At 43.7% G+C, this 17,727-nt stretch overlaps 1 protein-coding gene across 18 annotated transcripts in view; it reads left to right on the plus strand.

Moving 5' to 3' along the window:
* Positions 1-300: 300 nt before the first annotated feature.
* Positions 301-17,727, plus strand: part of Sytl2 (synaptotagmin like 2) — a 111,745-nt gene continuing 94,318 nt past the window's right edge. For 3 of the 18 annotated variants that reach the window (XM_076937722.1, XM_076937715.1, XM_076937723.1), the window contains exon 1: positions 305-798. The gene's annotated coding sequence lies outside the window, so the exon portion shown is untranslated. Of the gene's footprint in view, positions 799-9,905; positions 9,986-17,727 lie in introns of those variants that run through there. The other 15 variants (XM_034500443.2, XM_076937710.1, XM_034500477.2 and 12 more) reach the window with 12 other exon arrangements.

Genomic DNA, 17,727 nt, shown 5'->3' on the forward strand with positions numbered 1-17,727 from the left:
CCTCCCCCCCCCCCGTTTCCCGCTGCTACTTTTAAAGTATCACATTATTTAATCCTAGCTATCTGTCTAAAGAAACTGATGGCCGGGGTTAGAACGTTTGCCAGGTTGCGAGGCAACTCTTCTCCCCGCACGGTGGTGACTGTCCCTACGTTTCAGATGGAAGGTATCGGCGTATCCGTGCTCTTCATGCATTGGGACTTTTTTTTTTTTTTTTTTTTTTAAGTACAGTTTCCGTTATTTTGGATTAAAACTCGATTGCTTCACTGACAAGTAGAGTGGGAGGAGGCCTGGAAAAGAGCGAGAGAGAAAAGCAGGGACCTGCGCACAGGAGGCGGCCTGGCAGGCGAGAGCGGGCGGGGCGAGCCCCGTGCTCCTGGGAAGGTCCCGCGTTGCCCTCCCCTCCTCCCGCCACCAACAGCGACGGGCGACACCTGGGCGGCGCAACCAGCTGCCAGCGCTGGGCGGCAGAGAGAGGCAGAGGAGGTACAGCGGGCAGCCGGAGCTCCGGCAGCGGCAGCGGCTAGAGAGGTTGGAGCAGAGACGCGGCGTGCGCTCTGGGTGTGACTTTTCTGCCCACTGGCGGTGTCACCGGGACTGCTTTCTGGTCCTGCTCTGGGTCTTGGTGTAGCTGGAGGAGTTGGTGGAGAGAGAGATTTTTGTTGTCCTTGCTATCCTGACTGCTACAACGTGAACCACCGGTGTCGGCAACCAACAAGTTTCATTCCTCAGTTTCTCCTTTAGTTAAGAGTTACTTCTGCTGCACTCTCCGCCGTGTGTCCGCGGAGCTAGGGATACCAGGTAGGCAGTCGCGACCGAATTGGGGGTGGTACTTTGAAGGCTTGACCCCTGACCTGTGGCTGGAGGCTGGCGGGACTTGGCCGCGGAGTAATGGCCGCAGGGTGCACAGGTGAAGACCAGCAGAGGATAGACCTTTCTCCAGGTGCAGCGAGGGGAGCCAGCTAAGGACCCGAGAACTCTAGTTTGAAAATTAGCAGATTTGTTTTGGGACAGTTTCCTCTACACCCAACCAGATCTCTTTTCGTAGCGAGCTAAGTCACATGGGTGGGATTTGCCAGCTTCAAACTGCAAAACCGCGTGTTTCAGGGTGTAAGACCCCGTCCAGTAGTCCAGTATCCCTAGGAAGTGGGGTAGGAAGTGGGTCTCTGCGCTCACAGTGCCTCCTCCCTTTTCCTTTTCCCCTTTCCTCCCTTTATAAGTCGCCTTTGGCTACGAGGGGCTCCATTTCCTGTATCGTTGACAAATTCTCATTTTCACCAAGGGTTGGTGTGTGACCAGCAGCTTCCAGGACTCAAGGCTGTGGACTCTGGGTTGAGAGGGAAGCCTAGACACACACTTTGAATCACAGATTTCTGACCCTATACCCTAGTAGTGGAGTGCAGAGGAAGCCTGAAGGATTCAGATACACAACTAGAGGGTCCGGTAGGTCCAAACTTTCAGTTTAGTGGGTCCAAACTTTCAGTTTAGTGGATCCAACTATCTCTCCTTTTGATAGTCTTTTCTGGCTAAAATGCTGGTCCTGCAGGGGACAGAAAAGCCAGGACAAAGCAAGCCAACTGAAAGTGGCTGAGGTCTTGAATCAGTTTTCGGAGCTCTCTAGCACCCCACCCCCAAACAACTTCTTTCATCTCTGCCCTTCATCATTCCTGGAGTGGCATGCATTTGAAATCAAATCCTTGGACCCACTAAAAGTGTTCAGGAAGGAGAAGAGAGGTTCAGTGAGGGAGGAGGGGCAATGCTGATTTCTCTTTTTCAGACATTTATTATGAACAAGACACTGTTCTCTATATAATGTGTTCCTAAATTCTCATAAAGCCTCACAGGTTGGTTCACTATACTTTTTATAACTGAGATGCCAAGGCTCAGAAAGATTGGCTCTCTTGTTCTAACACAGCTAATCACTGGCGCAGTTGGGATTAAAACCTAGTTTCTAATTCAAAACCTTTCTACTTTGTGTTCTTCTGTAAAGACAAGCCAGGGCAGGTAAAAAAAAAAAAACAAAAAACAAAAAACAAAAAGCAAGCAAGCAAGCAAGCAAGCATTATTGAGCTCTCACTAAGTGCCAGGCACTGTTAAAGCATCTCAGAGGTCCTATGAATGGTCAGGAATGTCCATCATTCTGGGAGGATCAGCGACTGACACTGCCTCTCTCTCAGTAGCAGCCCTGCTCCAAAAAGCCTGCCTGATCCACTCAGCTGCTACTGCTTGGGTGGGGCAGGAGTTCTGTTTGCTTTATGCTAGAAATGGTTTGGGGGTCTAATGAAAGATTGATTGTCTGAATCTGATCCGTTAGACCTGACCGTTGGCTTGTGAATGATGGCTCTGTCTCTTAAGAGGCTCATTCCAGGCTTTACTCAATAAACATTTGTGGAATGAATGAATGAATGAATTAGCACCTTGTGCACAGTGATCTGCTGCTTGCAGGACAGTGAAGCAGTGGGGGGGTGGGGGGGGTGAGGTTAGGGGCAGCCTGGGCCCTAAACTCCAAGCCAGTGATGTCAGCAATAGCTTCCCTGAGCCAATTTCCCTCCCATTTTGTAAATTGGAGGTGATGACCTCCTTACGGTAGATTTTTGCCACTAAAACACCTAGGATGATCAGCTGGTGAAGACAGTTTGTTTGGTTTGCGGTTTTGGACCATGTTCAGTGTCCTCTGTTGCTTCTAGGCCTGTTGCAAGGCAGTGTGTGATGGTGGGAGTGTACATTAGAGAAGGCAGTTTCCTCTGCGAGTGAACGCCATCAAGGTCTTAAGTTCCAGTGAATGGCCATAGTCTACTTCCTTGTTAAAATAAAGGTTAAAAGAAGATTCCTTACTTTTATTTTATGGGTGGGTATTTTGCTGGCATGTATATCTGTGTACCATATGCATGAAGTGGCCATAGGACCCAGGAGAGGAGTCGGACCATCTGGAACCGGAGTGTTGTGAGCCACCATGTGGGTGCTAGGAGCCAAACCAGAGTCTGCTGGAAGAGGAACACTTTTACTGCGCTCTCTCTCTCTCTGCTCCCCCTCTCCCTCCTTCTCCCCTCTTGTAATTAGTGTAACGTATGTGAGTGTTTTGCATGTACCACATGCGTGCCTGGTACCCTTGGAGTTCAGAAGAGGGCGTCACATCCCCTGGAATTGGAGTTGCAGATGGTTGTGTACTGTCATATGAGTTCTGGGACTCTAACCTGGGTCCTGTGGAGGAGCAGCCAGTGCCCTTAAGCCCCTGTGAGCACTCTAATCCACAGAGCTGTACATGTAGTCCCCTTATCCTTCTTCCTAAAGGGTCCAGCATGCCCCAGTGGTATCACCAAGCACTTGGTACCTTCAGGATACATTTCAAAACCAAACTATATTACTACTTTCCTCTGTCAGTCAGTCATGAGAACCGAGTGTTACATGTTGTTATTTATTACTTGAGTTATACACAAGTGTGCATGCTATTGACATGTTTAAACATAGAAAGTTCAAAAGCTTTGTCAAACTTAGAGACATGGTGGGATCCAACTTTTGATTAGTAGGACTTAACTATAATATAAATGTTTTATGGAACTCAAGCCCAAATTTCTCTCCTCCCCTCCCCTTCTCTCCCTTCCCCTCCCCTTTCCTCTCCACTCTTCTCCCCTCCTCTCTTCTTCCTCTCCTTCCCATTTCTCCTCCTCCCCTTCTCCCCCTCCCCTTTTCCCCCTCCCCTTCTCTCTCTTCCCTGCTCCTCTTCTTCTCTTTCCCTCTCTCTCTCCCTTCCTTTTCGTTTTAAAATTAAGGATCCAAGCCTGTTTGGTGGCTAATATAGTTCTTTTGTTTTTTAATTAGATATTTTCTTTATTTACATTTCAAATGTTATCCCCGTTCCCGTTTCCCCTCTGGAAACCCCCATCTCATCCCCCTCCCCCTTCTTCTATGAGGGTGCTCCCCCACCCACCCACACACTCCACCTTCTCTCCCTGGTGCTCCCATACACTGGGATATTGAGCCTTCACAGGACTAAGGGCCTCTCCTTCTACTGATGACTGACAAGGCCATCCTATGCTACATATGCAACTTGAGCCATGGGTCCCTCAATGTGTACTCCTTGGTTGGTGGTTCAGTCCCTGGGTGGTGGGGGGGGGGGGGGCTGGTTGGTTGATATTGTTGTTTTTCCTATGGGGTTGCAAAACCCTTCAGCTCCTTCAGTCATTTCTGTAACTCCTCCATTGGGACCCCCCCCCCCATGCTCAGTCAAATGGTTGGCTGAGAGCATCCCCCTCTGTATTTGTCAGGCTCTAGCAGAGCCTCTCAGGAGACAGCTATATCAGGCTCCTGTCAGCAAGCACTTTGCAGCATCAGCAATAGTGTCTGGGTTTGGTGACTGTGTATGGGATGGATCCCCAGGTGGGGCAGTCTCTGGATGGCCTTTCCTTCAGTCTCTGCTCCATCCTTTGTCTCCGTACTTCCTCCTGTGAGTATTTTGTTCCCTCTTCTAAGAAGGACCGAGGCATCCACACTTAATCTTAAAATCCTGATCAGAAGAAGTGAATAGTCCCTTTGTCTTACAGTGTGAAGGCAGACTTGACTTTCAAGGGAACTATGTATTTATACAGGACATTCTGAGAGCTGTCTAAGCCAGGCAGCGGCATGCTAGGCAGAATCAGTAAGAACAGATTGAAGGGCAGGGGCACATTGGTGAAGACAAAGCCATGAGCCATGACCTCCAGGGGCATTCTTGGGCATTCATCGAATTCATTGACAGACTGGGGAGATAGACCAGTGGGACCTGCTATGAGAAGCCAGTGGCTTGGCTATCACTTCTGTATTCACAGAAGAAAAATTGTACAAACTGGACTTTCTCCTTCCTTCTGAATCTGGGCTTCTTTACCTAAACAGTTGGGGAATTGGACTGGATGAGATTTCTTGAAATCTTAAAGATCTGGTTCTGGGTTATTTTCTATTCACGTCTCAAATGAATCAGGTAGTGGGAAAATGGTTCTACTCTCTGTCATTTTGAGCTTTTGATGACAGCTTTGTGACAGTCCTCACCTGACTTTCCTTCACATGTTGTTTAAAGGGCAGTTGTTTTTAGTCACTTAATTGTTAGCTATTAGTCTAGAACCCCCTAGAATGTTGGGGGGAGAGAATAGTGTGGGGGATAATTTTTGGAATGGTAGGTATATAGAAATATAATAAAAGCAGGGTTTTTAAAGATCACAAAAAGTCATGTGGTGTGGTTCATTAAGTATTTGCTGCTAAGTTACTAAGTACAGTGTTTTTCCGCAGTGCCCCCTGGGCACTTACTTGGTCATGTGGTAGAACTCTTGCAGAATGTGGGAGAGCCACATGACCCTACTTGACTAGCGCAGCACTGCACAGAGTGAAAGGAGGTTACAGAAGACAGGAAAGAGAACACAGCTGTGGTCAGCACAGGGATGCAAATAAAAGACCAATGTAGGGAAGTCTGAGGCCCTGAGGGCTCAGGCCGAGCTTGTCAATGCTGCATCCTGAGACTGGCAGTCCATAGAAGCTTAGTGAAGTATTTTAAATAAAACCATAAATGAACAAACGAAACAATGTATGGATTGCTCTGCTGAAACATGGTGTTGTGCCCCTGTGACAGTTGCACTGACTTCTCTTTGAATGTAAACCTCCCAAAGCACATTCATAGGTGTCGTCTCTTGTCAATGATTGAGAGAACCCATGGCTAAAATGAAAGCATTTCCTACCCCACAACATGTGTGTGTGTCACACATACGTGAGAGTGCATGCATGTGGAGACCTGATGTTGATGTCAGGAAAGATGCTCAATCATCCTTTCACTGTATTGAATGAGGCGTGATCTCCAAATCAGTTCCAGTGCTTGCAGACACGACTAATCTCACTAGCCAACTTGTTTCTGAGATTCCCCTCTCTCTTGCTTCTGAGGCTGGTGCCCACCCAGCATTTATGTGGGTTCTGAACATCCTAACTCTGGTCCTCATGCTTGGAAGGCAAGCGTGTAACCTCCGAGCATCTCCCCAGCCCCTTACAGCACACTGCCCATTCTTGTCAGCTGCCAATAGACATTAAATTTGGCTTCATATTCCTGAGTCTTCTTTCTATAAATTCACCAAGAAATAGTTGTGGGGATGGGGATGGATCCCAGAGCTTAAGTGCTTACTTAGCATGCACAAGGGCCTGGAGTAGATTCCCAGCATGTATGGAAGCACAAGAGTGTGGGCCCACATGCATACACAGAAAACCCTTGTAAGCAATGCCACACATGTCTGAGTAGAGGAGAAAGAAAGGCATCACTTGGCTCCTGGGTGAACAGGCTATTCTTCTCCCCCACCCCCCGCATGTGAGCATTGTTTTACTGTGACATTTTCACAGAACTGAACTGGCATCATCAGCTCCGATCAGACAGATGTGTTTTATACTGCCATTACTCATGGCCACAGGCGCCTGGGCTTTCCTGCCACTGGCTGAGTCACTTGGTTAAAACACAGGGCTGTGAGGCTAAGGGCATGAGCTGGAGCCCAGACCAGAAGAAGCTGTTCAGTCAGATCTGTGCTCTGGTCTGCCTGCCAGTGATCTGCATGGGAACGAAGGTAGATGTGGCAAGTTAGATTCTTTACAGCAGATTCATTACCACTGTTGGTTTTAAACTAGTCATTTGAATTTTGGAAGTACAGTTTGATGCTTTCCAAATGTTTGCTAAGATCGGTTCAGTTTTGTCATTGCAGGTATGTTCAGGGGACTCATCTTGTTGTCCCCAAATCTTATCTTGTTACTATATCCTATAATCTCCATGTGTTCTTAAAATGGATATGGTCCTATCTGCCTCTTGAGGTTGCAGAGAGACTTGGATAAGTTTGTATATTTAATAAAAATCAGCCAAAAGAGATGCTGTTGCTTAGTGGCTGGCCAAGAGTCATCATTTAAAGACTTGCTGCTTCATAACTATCTGTGGCCATTTCTGATTTAACTAGTTTCTATCTGATGCATTCACAGACACTCATCAGTGAATGCCGTAAGACTGTGCATCTGTGTTTTCAAGGCATCCTTACTGGTTATGTAGGATTCATCCTCAGTTACTCTAAATGCATTTCACTTGAGCTGGGATGTGTTTGGTTGCTAATGGCACAGAATACATTATCTCTGATGGCTCCAGAATGCTTTTTTTTTCCTACCCCACAGAAAGCAGATGATGATAGTGGTATCTGAATTTTATTTAGCACTTATTTTGTATCAGATAGTATTCTAAACATGGTCCTACATACATTTGTTAATTATGAAGGCAGTTTGTTGCTGATGGTATTTTTTGTCTCACTCACTGGAAATTGAGGCACGGATAAGTTGCGCAAGGTCAGGTAGCTAACAAGAGAAGGAATAGAGATTTGACCTCGGGCATCTGACCTCAGAGTCCATGATTTGGATCATCAGAAGACAATTCAAAGTACTTGGTATCTACCTGTATCTTAATGGCATCTTGTCTTCTTGCTCATGAATGCAGTAGGTCACAAACTGAGTTCTGGATGCAGATCTCATAGGATGCATAGCTTGTACAGTGTTGAGACTACACAAAAGAATATTTGAGCAAGGGCATGTTGCAAACGTTTGGGAGACTTTTCTATAGAGAGTTAATAATAATAATAATAATAATAATGGGGATTAAGTAGTTCAGGGAGTATCTAGGAGACAATAAACTACAAGCGATGAGGCAGCAGCTTGGCAGCCTACTTAAGGGTCAATACTGGGCCTAGGGAGATGGCTCAGGAGGTACTGTCTGCTGCCAAGTCTGACAACCCGAGTTCCATCCACACAGTAGATGGAAGGAACTGATGTATGCATGTCTGGTACCTGTGCATCTGGTACCTGTGGGGATCAGAAGAAGATCTCAGATCCTCTGGAACTGTAGTTATAAATGGTTGTAAGCCACCAAGTGTGTGCTTGGAATAAAACCTGGGTCCTCTGCAAGAGCACAAGAACTCTTAACTGCTTAGTCATACTCTAGTCCCCAGAACAGGTATTATTTACTGAGTACACACTTGATGTCAGTCTGTCAGTCTCTTGCTTATCTAATTGGAAGGAGAGTTCTCAGAAATAATGCACATAAAATATACAATAATTACCTTCACAATCACTGTGGTCTTGCTAGAATCCTGGGATACGTTGCCAACTAATGGTTAATAAAAGACATTTTCAGGTATACCCATAGACAGTGAGAAGCCGGGATTCTGATGTGAGATATATAGCAATGTAATAGGAGAAGAGTTATAGTAAAGAAAGTATGTCTAGTTAATGTTCATAGTCAAATGTAAGTCTAGAAGCCCAAGTTTCCCACAAAACCTATTGGCAGAAGAATGTTGGGTTTGAACTCAGATAACCTTTTAGATCCACTTCTAGTTGCTCGATTGAGCAGTAACTTAGTCTCTCCGTCTGTTTCCTTTCTTAACAAAAAAGCTTCATAATCTCTTAGTGTAAGATAAAAATATATTTATGTAATATTATAACATGAGTATTATTTTCCTATTAGTACCTCCAACAGCCAAAAGACACCAAGAGCAAGGAAAGAAGATAGGGCAGAGGAGAGAAAAGAAACGATCAGGAGATAGGGAGGGAGGTACCAGGGTCAACAAGTGTCAGTTCCCTTCTCTGTTTTTTTACGTGTGTGAATGTTCATGTGTGTATGTGCACATGGATGCACATGCAGATGTGAAGCCAGAGGCCAACATCAGGTGTCTATCATTTTCTGCTTTATTTTTTGAGACAGACTCTCTCACTAAACCTGTAGCTCGTGGATTGATGGGACTTGCTGGCCCACAAGCACCTGGATCTTCTTGTCTCCACAGTGCTAGGATTATGGGTGTGTGTCGCTACACCAACTTTTAAATGTGGGTGCCCAGAATCTGAATTCAGGTCTCCATGTTTAGGGTGTACGTTAATGATTGCTATTTTCATCTCCTTTCCTTTCTGTTCTCTTCTTTCATTTCTTTTGACTTCTTCTTTTGATTCTTTTAGTTGGCACCAGTAAAGCAATAATCATGGTACAAGGCGGTGAATGTTTTGGTAAAAATAAATACAGCTTATTGTGAGATTACAGAGAAAGACAACTACCTGTAAAATTTGGAATGTGATAGATGAACTAAATCTGGCTGAGTGGCATTTGCTAGGCTGGGGAGCAGACAAAGTAGAGAAGACAGATACAAGACAAACAATCTTTAAAAGCACACAGACGGAAGGGGTGGCATGAGAAGGGAACATGGAGAGGTCACTGAATCAACACTTAAGGAAGTTAGGTTACAGCAGAGGTGCTAATAATGTGGTAAAATGATAGCCCAAAGTAAAACCAGGCTTAAAAATCCTTACTCTTCAAGGCCACAAAGCGTTAACAAGTTCCTCAATACGGTAAAAGAAATGACCAAGTCTCTTTAGGAGAGTTTACACCCTGAAGGACAGAGAAGGCACTTGAGGTTGACCAGTGTGCTTGTTTGGACTTATAGTTACAGATGAGGCACCATGTCTTAAAGATTATTTTTTTGGTTACTATTATGTATAGATAGGAGATGCTGCTATTTAATTCAAAATTGCTCTTGGAGGGTACATGGCTCTCTCAGAGTTTTACTGCTGTGAAGAGACATCATGACCAAGGCAAGTCTTATAAAGAACAACATTTAATTGGAGCTGGCTTACAGGTTTAGAGGCTCAGTCCCTTATCATCAAGACAGAAGCATGACAACATCCAGGCAGGCATGGTGCAGGCTGACCTGAGAGTTCTACATCTTCTTCTGAAGGCTGCTAGCAAAATACTGACTTCCAGGCAGCTAGGATGAGGTTCTTAAAGTCCACACCCACAGTGACACACCTACTCCAACAAGGCCACACCTACTCCAGCAGAGTCACACCTTCTAATAGTGCCACTCCCTGGGCCAAAGCATAGGCAAACCATCACAATGGCATACTGAAAACTGATGATCCCGATGTTTTAATTTATATGACTGACATTGAAGTCATTTTATTTTTCAAAAAGGTAAATATATGTTAAGCTTATTTTCTGTTTTATATATTCACCAACTGATTGTGTGTATGGTGTGTGTGCATGTGTGTGAAAATCGCTGGTTTATTTGGAATGGACGCTGAACTTGGGGCTGCTCACATACTAGGTCAGCACTGTATCATTGAGCTACATCTCCGGCCCTTATTTGCTATTTCAAATACTAGAGCATAGGTCTCCTTTTGGCAAAGTGATTGAGTCTTAAACCCAGAAAGACTATCTAAGGCCCCTTTTCATATCTTTAACATCAAGTTTAAAATTCTAGGATTAGACACCCACTGCATGCTGACTTTGGTCAATGCACTGTATGGTTTCTTGTGCTTAGTAGGTGCTATTGTAGCTAGCAGCTTCTGAGTTTCTTGGCAAGAGACCAGGGAGACTCGGGTGGTCAAACCCTCACTAAGGGGAAGCTGCAAGAACCTGTGTGCCTCTTCTCCACAACCAGTTAGAAAAAGAGCCAAGTACATACAAGTGTGTGTTTGTGTGTTTCTAGGACCGTGTTTATGTTTCCCGGAGTGTTGTCTGCTTTATTCAAACCACAGGGAAAACCTGACCTATACCTGGAATTCCTTAGAGAAAGCCACTGGGGAGTTAGCCTTGGTTACTTGAGCCCAGTGTAAAGATCACTTGCCTCCCTACAGGAACCCAAGTGTGGCCAGGAGCCAAGGGTGTGGAGGAAATGTAACCCCACCTGTCAGATCCTGCCAGGGACAGATGCAGCGCCATGCAACTGAGCACAGCTGTTTGCTTGGGGTGCGAGGGAGTAAGGAGTGGGTGGGTCTGTTTGTTTTTATCTTTATCCTTCAGACTTTCTCCAGGATCACCCTCTAAGCAGCCAGAAGCTAAAAGCAAGCTTTGGGCTGATACTCAATGCATAGGTACAAGCCATGCATGTTAAGCTTCTAGAGGCATCCCATGTGGAGCTGTTGGAACACTAGACCTTTGGAGCTGACCTCTTTCTCGGGCCAAGGCCCGTGTCATAATAGTGTTAATCAAGTATGGGCTTGGTCCTATGATAGATTCTGCATAGGTCTCTTCTCTTTGAGACCAAGGCATTATGACTGATGGAATGTGAGTGGGAATTGCTAAGGTCCTTGAGAATGTTCAACAGTCATACATACAATTCTAGTTAACATGCAAATGCAGTTTGAGGCTCAAAGTCTAGTGGGGGAAGACAGATGTCTATCACTATTGTGCAGTGTGATGTTAACAGTCAGAAGTAAGCAGAGGTCAGACAACCAGTTCTTCTGAGAGAACCGGTGATATGGTAGAAAGAGCCTTGGATGAATAGCACTCAAAGTTCAGAGTAGTAGAGAAATAATATAGTGGCCAATTGGAGCATAGTCAGAGCAGCGCTGCAGGAGCTGAGGCCAGAGAGGTTGGAGTGGACTGACTGATCATGGACAGCTTTACACAGTTGAGACTGGATATTCACTTTAGTGGCATTTGCCTCTTCTTGTCAAGATCCTACTGGTCTCTCACTTTCTCGATCTGCTGTCTTTAAACCCCCAGGGGATGGTGGTTCTTTCCCCAGCTCTTCCTGGTCCACCACCATGGGTGGTCTTGCCGTTCTCTAACTGGCTCAGTGTTTGGTCCCGTACCTCATCTGACATCATCACCCATAGCTAGGACATCCATCTTCATGCACTCAGTTTATCTTCCTTCTTGATCTGATTGCCTTTAGAGGCAGGGCCTCAGGGACCTAATTATTTCCTCATTTCCCAGCACCAAAAAAACCAACCGTGGGAAAGTAATAAAATAAAGGTATTTTGAAGCACTAAGTTATGCTTCTTAGAAGAATTTAGAGATTTTAGTCTTCTAAAAATATTTGTTTTTCATTAAGTGTGTGTATGAGGGACATTTTGCCTACAGAGAACAGAGGTGTCAGATTCTCCTGAAGCTGAAGTTGCAGGTGGTTCTGAGCTACCTGATATGGATACTGGGAACAGAACTTGGGTAAGAACTCTTAACTAATGAGCCGTCTCTCTAACCCATCAACAAACAATTCTTAAATTTGAGGTTTTGTTTCTAGGAAACTGAAAAAAAAATTAATTCAGCAGGCTTGAAATTGCTTATTTGTGTAGAAGACCTACTTGCTACGTTGGCCCTGGGCTAACACCTGGATGTCAGGAGGGTTCCCACTACTCTAAATGATAAGAGTAATTCCCTGTATGTAGACCAATGGTTCTCAGCCTCAACAGGGGTCAAATATCAGATATCCTACATATGTTATGATATTTACATTACAATTCATAACAGTTGCAAAGTCACAGTTATGAAGTAGCAATAAAAAATAATTTTATGGTGGGGGGGGTCACCACAGCATGAGAAACTGTATTAAAGGGTCATAGCATTAGGAAGGTTGAGAATCACTGATCTAGACTATACAAATAGCTTATGCTGGGTACCTGCTTTCCTTCTGGAAATTCTGAAAGTAGATACATGCCCATGTGACCATCTCCCCAAATAATTCTCAACCAAGTCTCTAGGGAATTTATTTATTTATTTATTTATTTTATTTATTTTTGGTTTTTCAAGACAGGGTTTCTCTGTGTAGCCCTGTCTGTCCTGGAACTCACTCTGTAGACTAGGCTGGCCTTGAACTCAGAAACCCACCTGCCTCTGCCTCTCAAGTGCTGGGATTAAAGGCGTACACCACCACTGCCCTGCTCTAAAGAACTCTTAATTGGCAACCTTTTATGTATGTTGTCAACTTCTGCTTTGTGTTTTACATGACTCCCCTGGTGAGGATCTTGGAAGCTCAGACCCATTTTCCTCCTGAGTTAATGAATGTACTTTGTCTTTTGCTGACTCAGCTTTGGTTGTGTTCCCTATGAAAAATTTATAGCAGTGAGCACGACTTGATGTTGAAACCTGAGACTGCACTTGGCCATTGATTCTAAATAACATGCACTACCACAAAGTGCAGAGCCAAACTACTTATTTTGTTGTTGTTAATTTTCCAGCTAGGTCCTTGTGGATACAAAGACTCAGAATTTCTGGTCCTTCTATAGAGAAGAGGCCATCCTTAACCTGTTGTATATGGGCACAGGAAGAAGGGCTTTCAAAGCTTCCATGGGTTTTGTCCTTTCATAAGCCAAATGCGAATCCATCCTTTGAAAGCAAATGTTAAGCTTTAAAAATCCCAAACTCTGGGTAGGTTAGGGTCTCTGAAAGTTTATTTGTTTGGAAGCAAAGTGTAAATGAGAGGGTTCACAAACAGGACACCCACCTTCCAAACTGAACTGGAACCAGTGCAGATAGATTATGGTGCGGTGTGAGGTAGCAGCCTGAACAAGAAGGGTGTAGCCATCTGGGAAGGGCCATGGATCAGCATAAGAACATTAACTTTTTATTGAGCTGTGTAGACTATACCCAACAGAGACGGAAGCAATGAAAAGACTAAAATCCTGTAACATAGTATCTGTATGGAGATATGCAACATTCAAAACGCTTTCACAAATCTATCATTTGATGACAAAGTATCCTTACTGGGATTGTCAGTTCAAAGACGAGAACACTATCTAGAAAGAAAAATGAGTGTCTTGTCTAGATAGACTTGGTTAGTTCAGCTAGGGCCACCCAACTTTTCTCATTTTAAGTTTAGATCCAGAGAAGCTCAAGGTCCATCGAGTCCAGTAGAATCCTGATGGACTCTGGCTATAAAGAGTGTACCAGTCAAGCTTCAGAAATGAAGGGTGTCACTGAATAAGTGAAAGCTTCAGGGCTATGTTTCCACTCTTGCTGGGTGCCATCTTGGATACAGTTTACGTATAGGGAGAGAATGCAGGTACTAAACCATTCTGTTTTAGTACCTGGGTTGAGAATTGGACAGAAAGAGGAAGGGACAGAGGATCTGGGAGGATGTGAGCTACAGGTCTATGTTCTTGAAAAATTGTTGGACAAGATGGAAGATTTACCCTTGTCCTTCAACAGGATCCAACAGGGAGCAGGTTTGGTTCTCCATTTCAGAGCATCTCAGATCCTATCAGAGTTTATTGTTATTAAACCAAGGTTAATAATTGCTTTCAATTTCTTCTGATTGTTTCTGAATATCCACATTGAACCCTTTGGGGACAGTAATTCTATTGAGTTTTATATGTGTCAGGTGTCTAACCTAAAACATTTTTTTAATTCTCACAAAGATCTCTCTCTTTACCTATTCCCTCCCTTCCTCCCTTTCTCTGTCTCTGTCTCTGTCTCTGTCTCTGTCTCTGTCTCTGTCTCTGTCTCTCTCTCTCTCTCTTTCTTTCTTTCTTTCTTTCTTTCTTTCTTTCTTTCTTTCTTTCTTTCTTTCTTGTTCCCTTTCTTCCTCTGTGTACATGAAGGTGCACTCATCCATGTGTGAAAAGCCAGAGGTCAATGTGGGGCGTCTTTATCATTCCCCATCATATTTTTTTGAAACAGTGTCTTTGACTGAATCAGGCCTCACTGTTTTGGCTAGATGGGCTGGCCAGTAAACTCTGGGGAATCCTTCTGCCTTTGCTCCAGCCTTAAGTTGTAGTTACACATGGTTACCACTATGTTTATCTTGGGTCCCTATGCTTCTGCACTATACACTTTACCCACTGAGCCACTTTCCCAGCTCCTTAAGTATACTGGGTTTCAAGTGTGAGCCCCCATGCTTAGCTCTACATACAGTTGACTCTTACCAGAGCACCAATAAGGAGTAAAGTTCTTCTACTGGGTAGGTTAAGCACAATTGCAAGTCATAGAGGAGATCTTCTTCATAAAGACAGTACATGCTTTGTATTTGAATGTGTTTCCATGTCTGGGTCCCACAGGACTCAAGAATAGCAAACTTTCTGACTCTTCTTGGGTAAAAGGGTCAGCAGTGGTCTCTTCTGTCTGTTGGCTGCAGAGCCAGCTTATCTAAAGTCATCCCCCCTTGGCAAAAGTTCATCACCTGGGGGGGAAAAATCTACCTTATTAGATCAAGGTTTTTATATTACTGCTCTATAAGAAAGAAGGAAGCAGATCATTCAAGTACTTGTTGCTATCGTTGGCATCATTCCTTTCAAATAATTAGCACATTGCTCTTAAGAGACAGTGCACCTTAGCACAATGGAAGAGCTGACCATAGCCATATGAATTCCAGGCTGATATATTGCTGAACACAGACTATTAACAATATTAAATGCCTGCAACCGAGACTCCTGATCATGAGTCACTGCTCCGGGAGCAGGGAAGTTCAGCCTGCTAGTGTGCTCTGTCTGCAGGTAGTAAGGTTCAGCTTCTCTAGATTAGATAGTGAAGCAGGGACCAGGTCTCCATCACTTCAGGGAATGGAAATGCAAACATTCTTTTGGAGGGTGGAGCTTTATTTTATTTGGGATACTGAGAACATAGCAGTGTGAGTAGTCACATCAGCTAATAATTACATAGTGAACCTGTGTTTGACTAAGTTCCTTAAGTATATAAGCTCATCTGATTTTCACATCATGACTTTAGGTAGATATTTTACCAATGAAGATGCTGTCTTAGGGTTTCTGTTGCTGTTATAGAATACCTTGACCAAAACCAGCTTGGAGAAGAAAGGTTTTATTTCAGCTTATAATCCCATGATACAATCTATCAACAAGAGAAGTAAGGTCAAGAACTCAAAGAGATCAGGAACCTGGAGGCAGAAGCCAATTCGGAGACCACAGAGGTGTGTGCCTTATTGGCTTGTTCATCATGGCTGGCTCAACCTGTTTTCTCATAGAACCCAGGACCACCAGCCCAGGGCTGCTCCTCTCATAAACACAATGGCCTATGTTCTCCCACATCAATCAAGAAACTGTACCACAGGCTTGCCCACAGGCCAAGCTAATCTGGGTTGGGGCATTTTTTTCAAGAGAAGTTCCCTTTTCCAAAATGACTCTAACTGGTGTCATATTGAAATAAAACTAGAAATAAACTTGTCCTTATTTTATTTTTAGTGACCTGCTAAGAATTAGGACCTAGATATTTAAAAGGCATAGTGATTTCTTGTGTTGTTGTTATTAGAAGAAGCAGTGTGAAATGAAATGCCTTCACATTTCACAAATTCATGGAGTAATTCCTGGAAACTCAGCTTTTTTTTTTTTTTTTTTTTTTCATCCCCATGCAAACAAATGAGAATCAATGTTGTTAATTAATTAAAGATAGATGTTCTTATATGTTAACCTCAATCTATGGACATATTTCTATCTCTTAACCAAGAAAATAGTAGAAATTAGCATAAACAACTAGAAAGACTTTGCAAACTGTAAGTTCTCTCAGTTGAAGACCAGTTCATTGAAGGACAGGATACTTCTCTGGAAATTTGTATACTCTTCAGTTTTGTGATAAGTATACTTTGTGACCCTAGAGAAATACGTTTGTTACTTTCTTTGTTCTCTATCTGATTTTGTATATATATGTGGCATGTGTGTGTGCATGTGTGTATGTGAGTGCACACATTTGGATGTGGTAAATATAGGCATGCTTGTGGAGGCCACCAGACAGTTCAAGTTTTGGTCCTTGCCTTCTACTTTGTTTGAGACAGGATCCTTTAGTTGTTTTATGACCCCTGAACTTCTGGAAATTATCTTGGCTCTACTTCCCATCTTCCCCTCGATGCGCTGAAATTAGGGAAGCTTGTGCTGTGTATCTGGCTTTTATCTGAGTCCTGGGGATCCAAACCTTGGTCCTCATGAGTCCACAGCAAGCACTTTTACCCACTGATCCATCTTCCCAGTCCTCTTTGGTCCTTGAGAATTTGCATTTACTCTTCTGGGAGATGGCGAGGGAACACTGAGGTTTTTTCCCCCTGTCTAATGAATTGCAAAATTAATTAACGATAGAACGCACCGCTTCTCATTTTGACATATATGCAGTCCTGTTGGACTTCCTTTTCAAACCATTTAGTTATTTCTACTGAAATGGTTTTCAGGGTTCGTTTTTGCCTGGAAAGAGGATACTGAGGATAACAGCAAGCACACATGTGCTTGCCGGATTCTGGTCACAGATCTTCTAACCTTCCGCTTGGTAACCGGGGTTGTCACTTGTGCGGAACTAAGCTGTGTGACAGCTGGACACTTTTGTCATGGAAATCCTGATTTCTTTGCCTGTTGAGGCAATTTCCATGACAGGAAGTGTTGGGACTGTGGCCTTGATTTCTAATGACAGATGTATAAGAAATTGGTATGAAATATAGCAGCTTAGATTTCACGGATCCGATGAAAGTTTGAGATGGATGAAATTTTTCTCTATGTGTCTCTGAGAAATTTTGTAACTCAAAGTCCCCAGGGAAGAAAAAGAAAACTATTTTATAACACAAAAATTAGCAGTAAGAGTGCTCAGTTCTTCTGGTGAGTGTCTGTGTTTTGTAGTGAAGGAAGCATAAAAACTACAAAAACTCGTAGGATTCTTGGGGCAGGGACATGATTAGCAAATATTTGCGTTTATGATTTCTCTTATAAAATTATTTTTAGTTTTTGGTTTATTGTTTCTAGAACATTGCTTGTTTGAAGAAGACAAAAAAAAAATCTTTCAGGAGACTGGAAGGTCCTTAATGTGACATATTCCACAGAAGCCCCATTCAGAGGTATTTTGCATTAAACAGGCTCAAAAGGCTATATGTATGCCAAGAGACCAATCATTGGCCCTGACATGAAACACAGCGTAGAAGTATAAGAAAGATCTGACTCTCATTGCCTCCACTATTTTATCAGGAGGTCTGTTCTAAACTGCTCCTGACAGATAGGTTTGAGGAA

Source organism: Arvicanthis niloticus, chromosome 1, assembly GCF_011762505.2.
Source record: "Arvicanthis niloticus isolate mArvNil1 chromosome 1, mArvNil1.pat.X, whole genome shotgun sequence".
Classification (NCBI taxonomy): Eukaryota; Metazoa; Chordata; class Mammalia; order Rodentia; family Muridae; genus Arvicanthis; species Arvicanthis niloticus.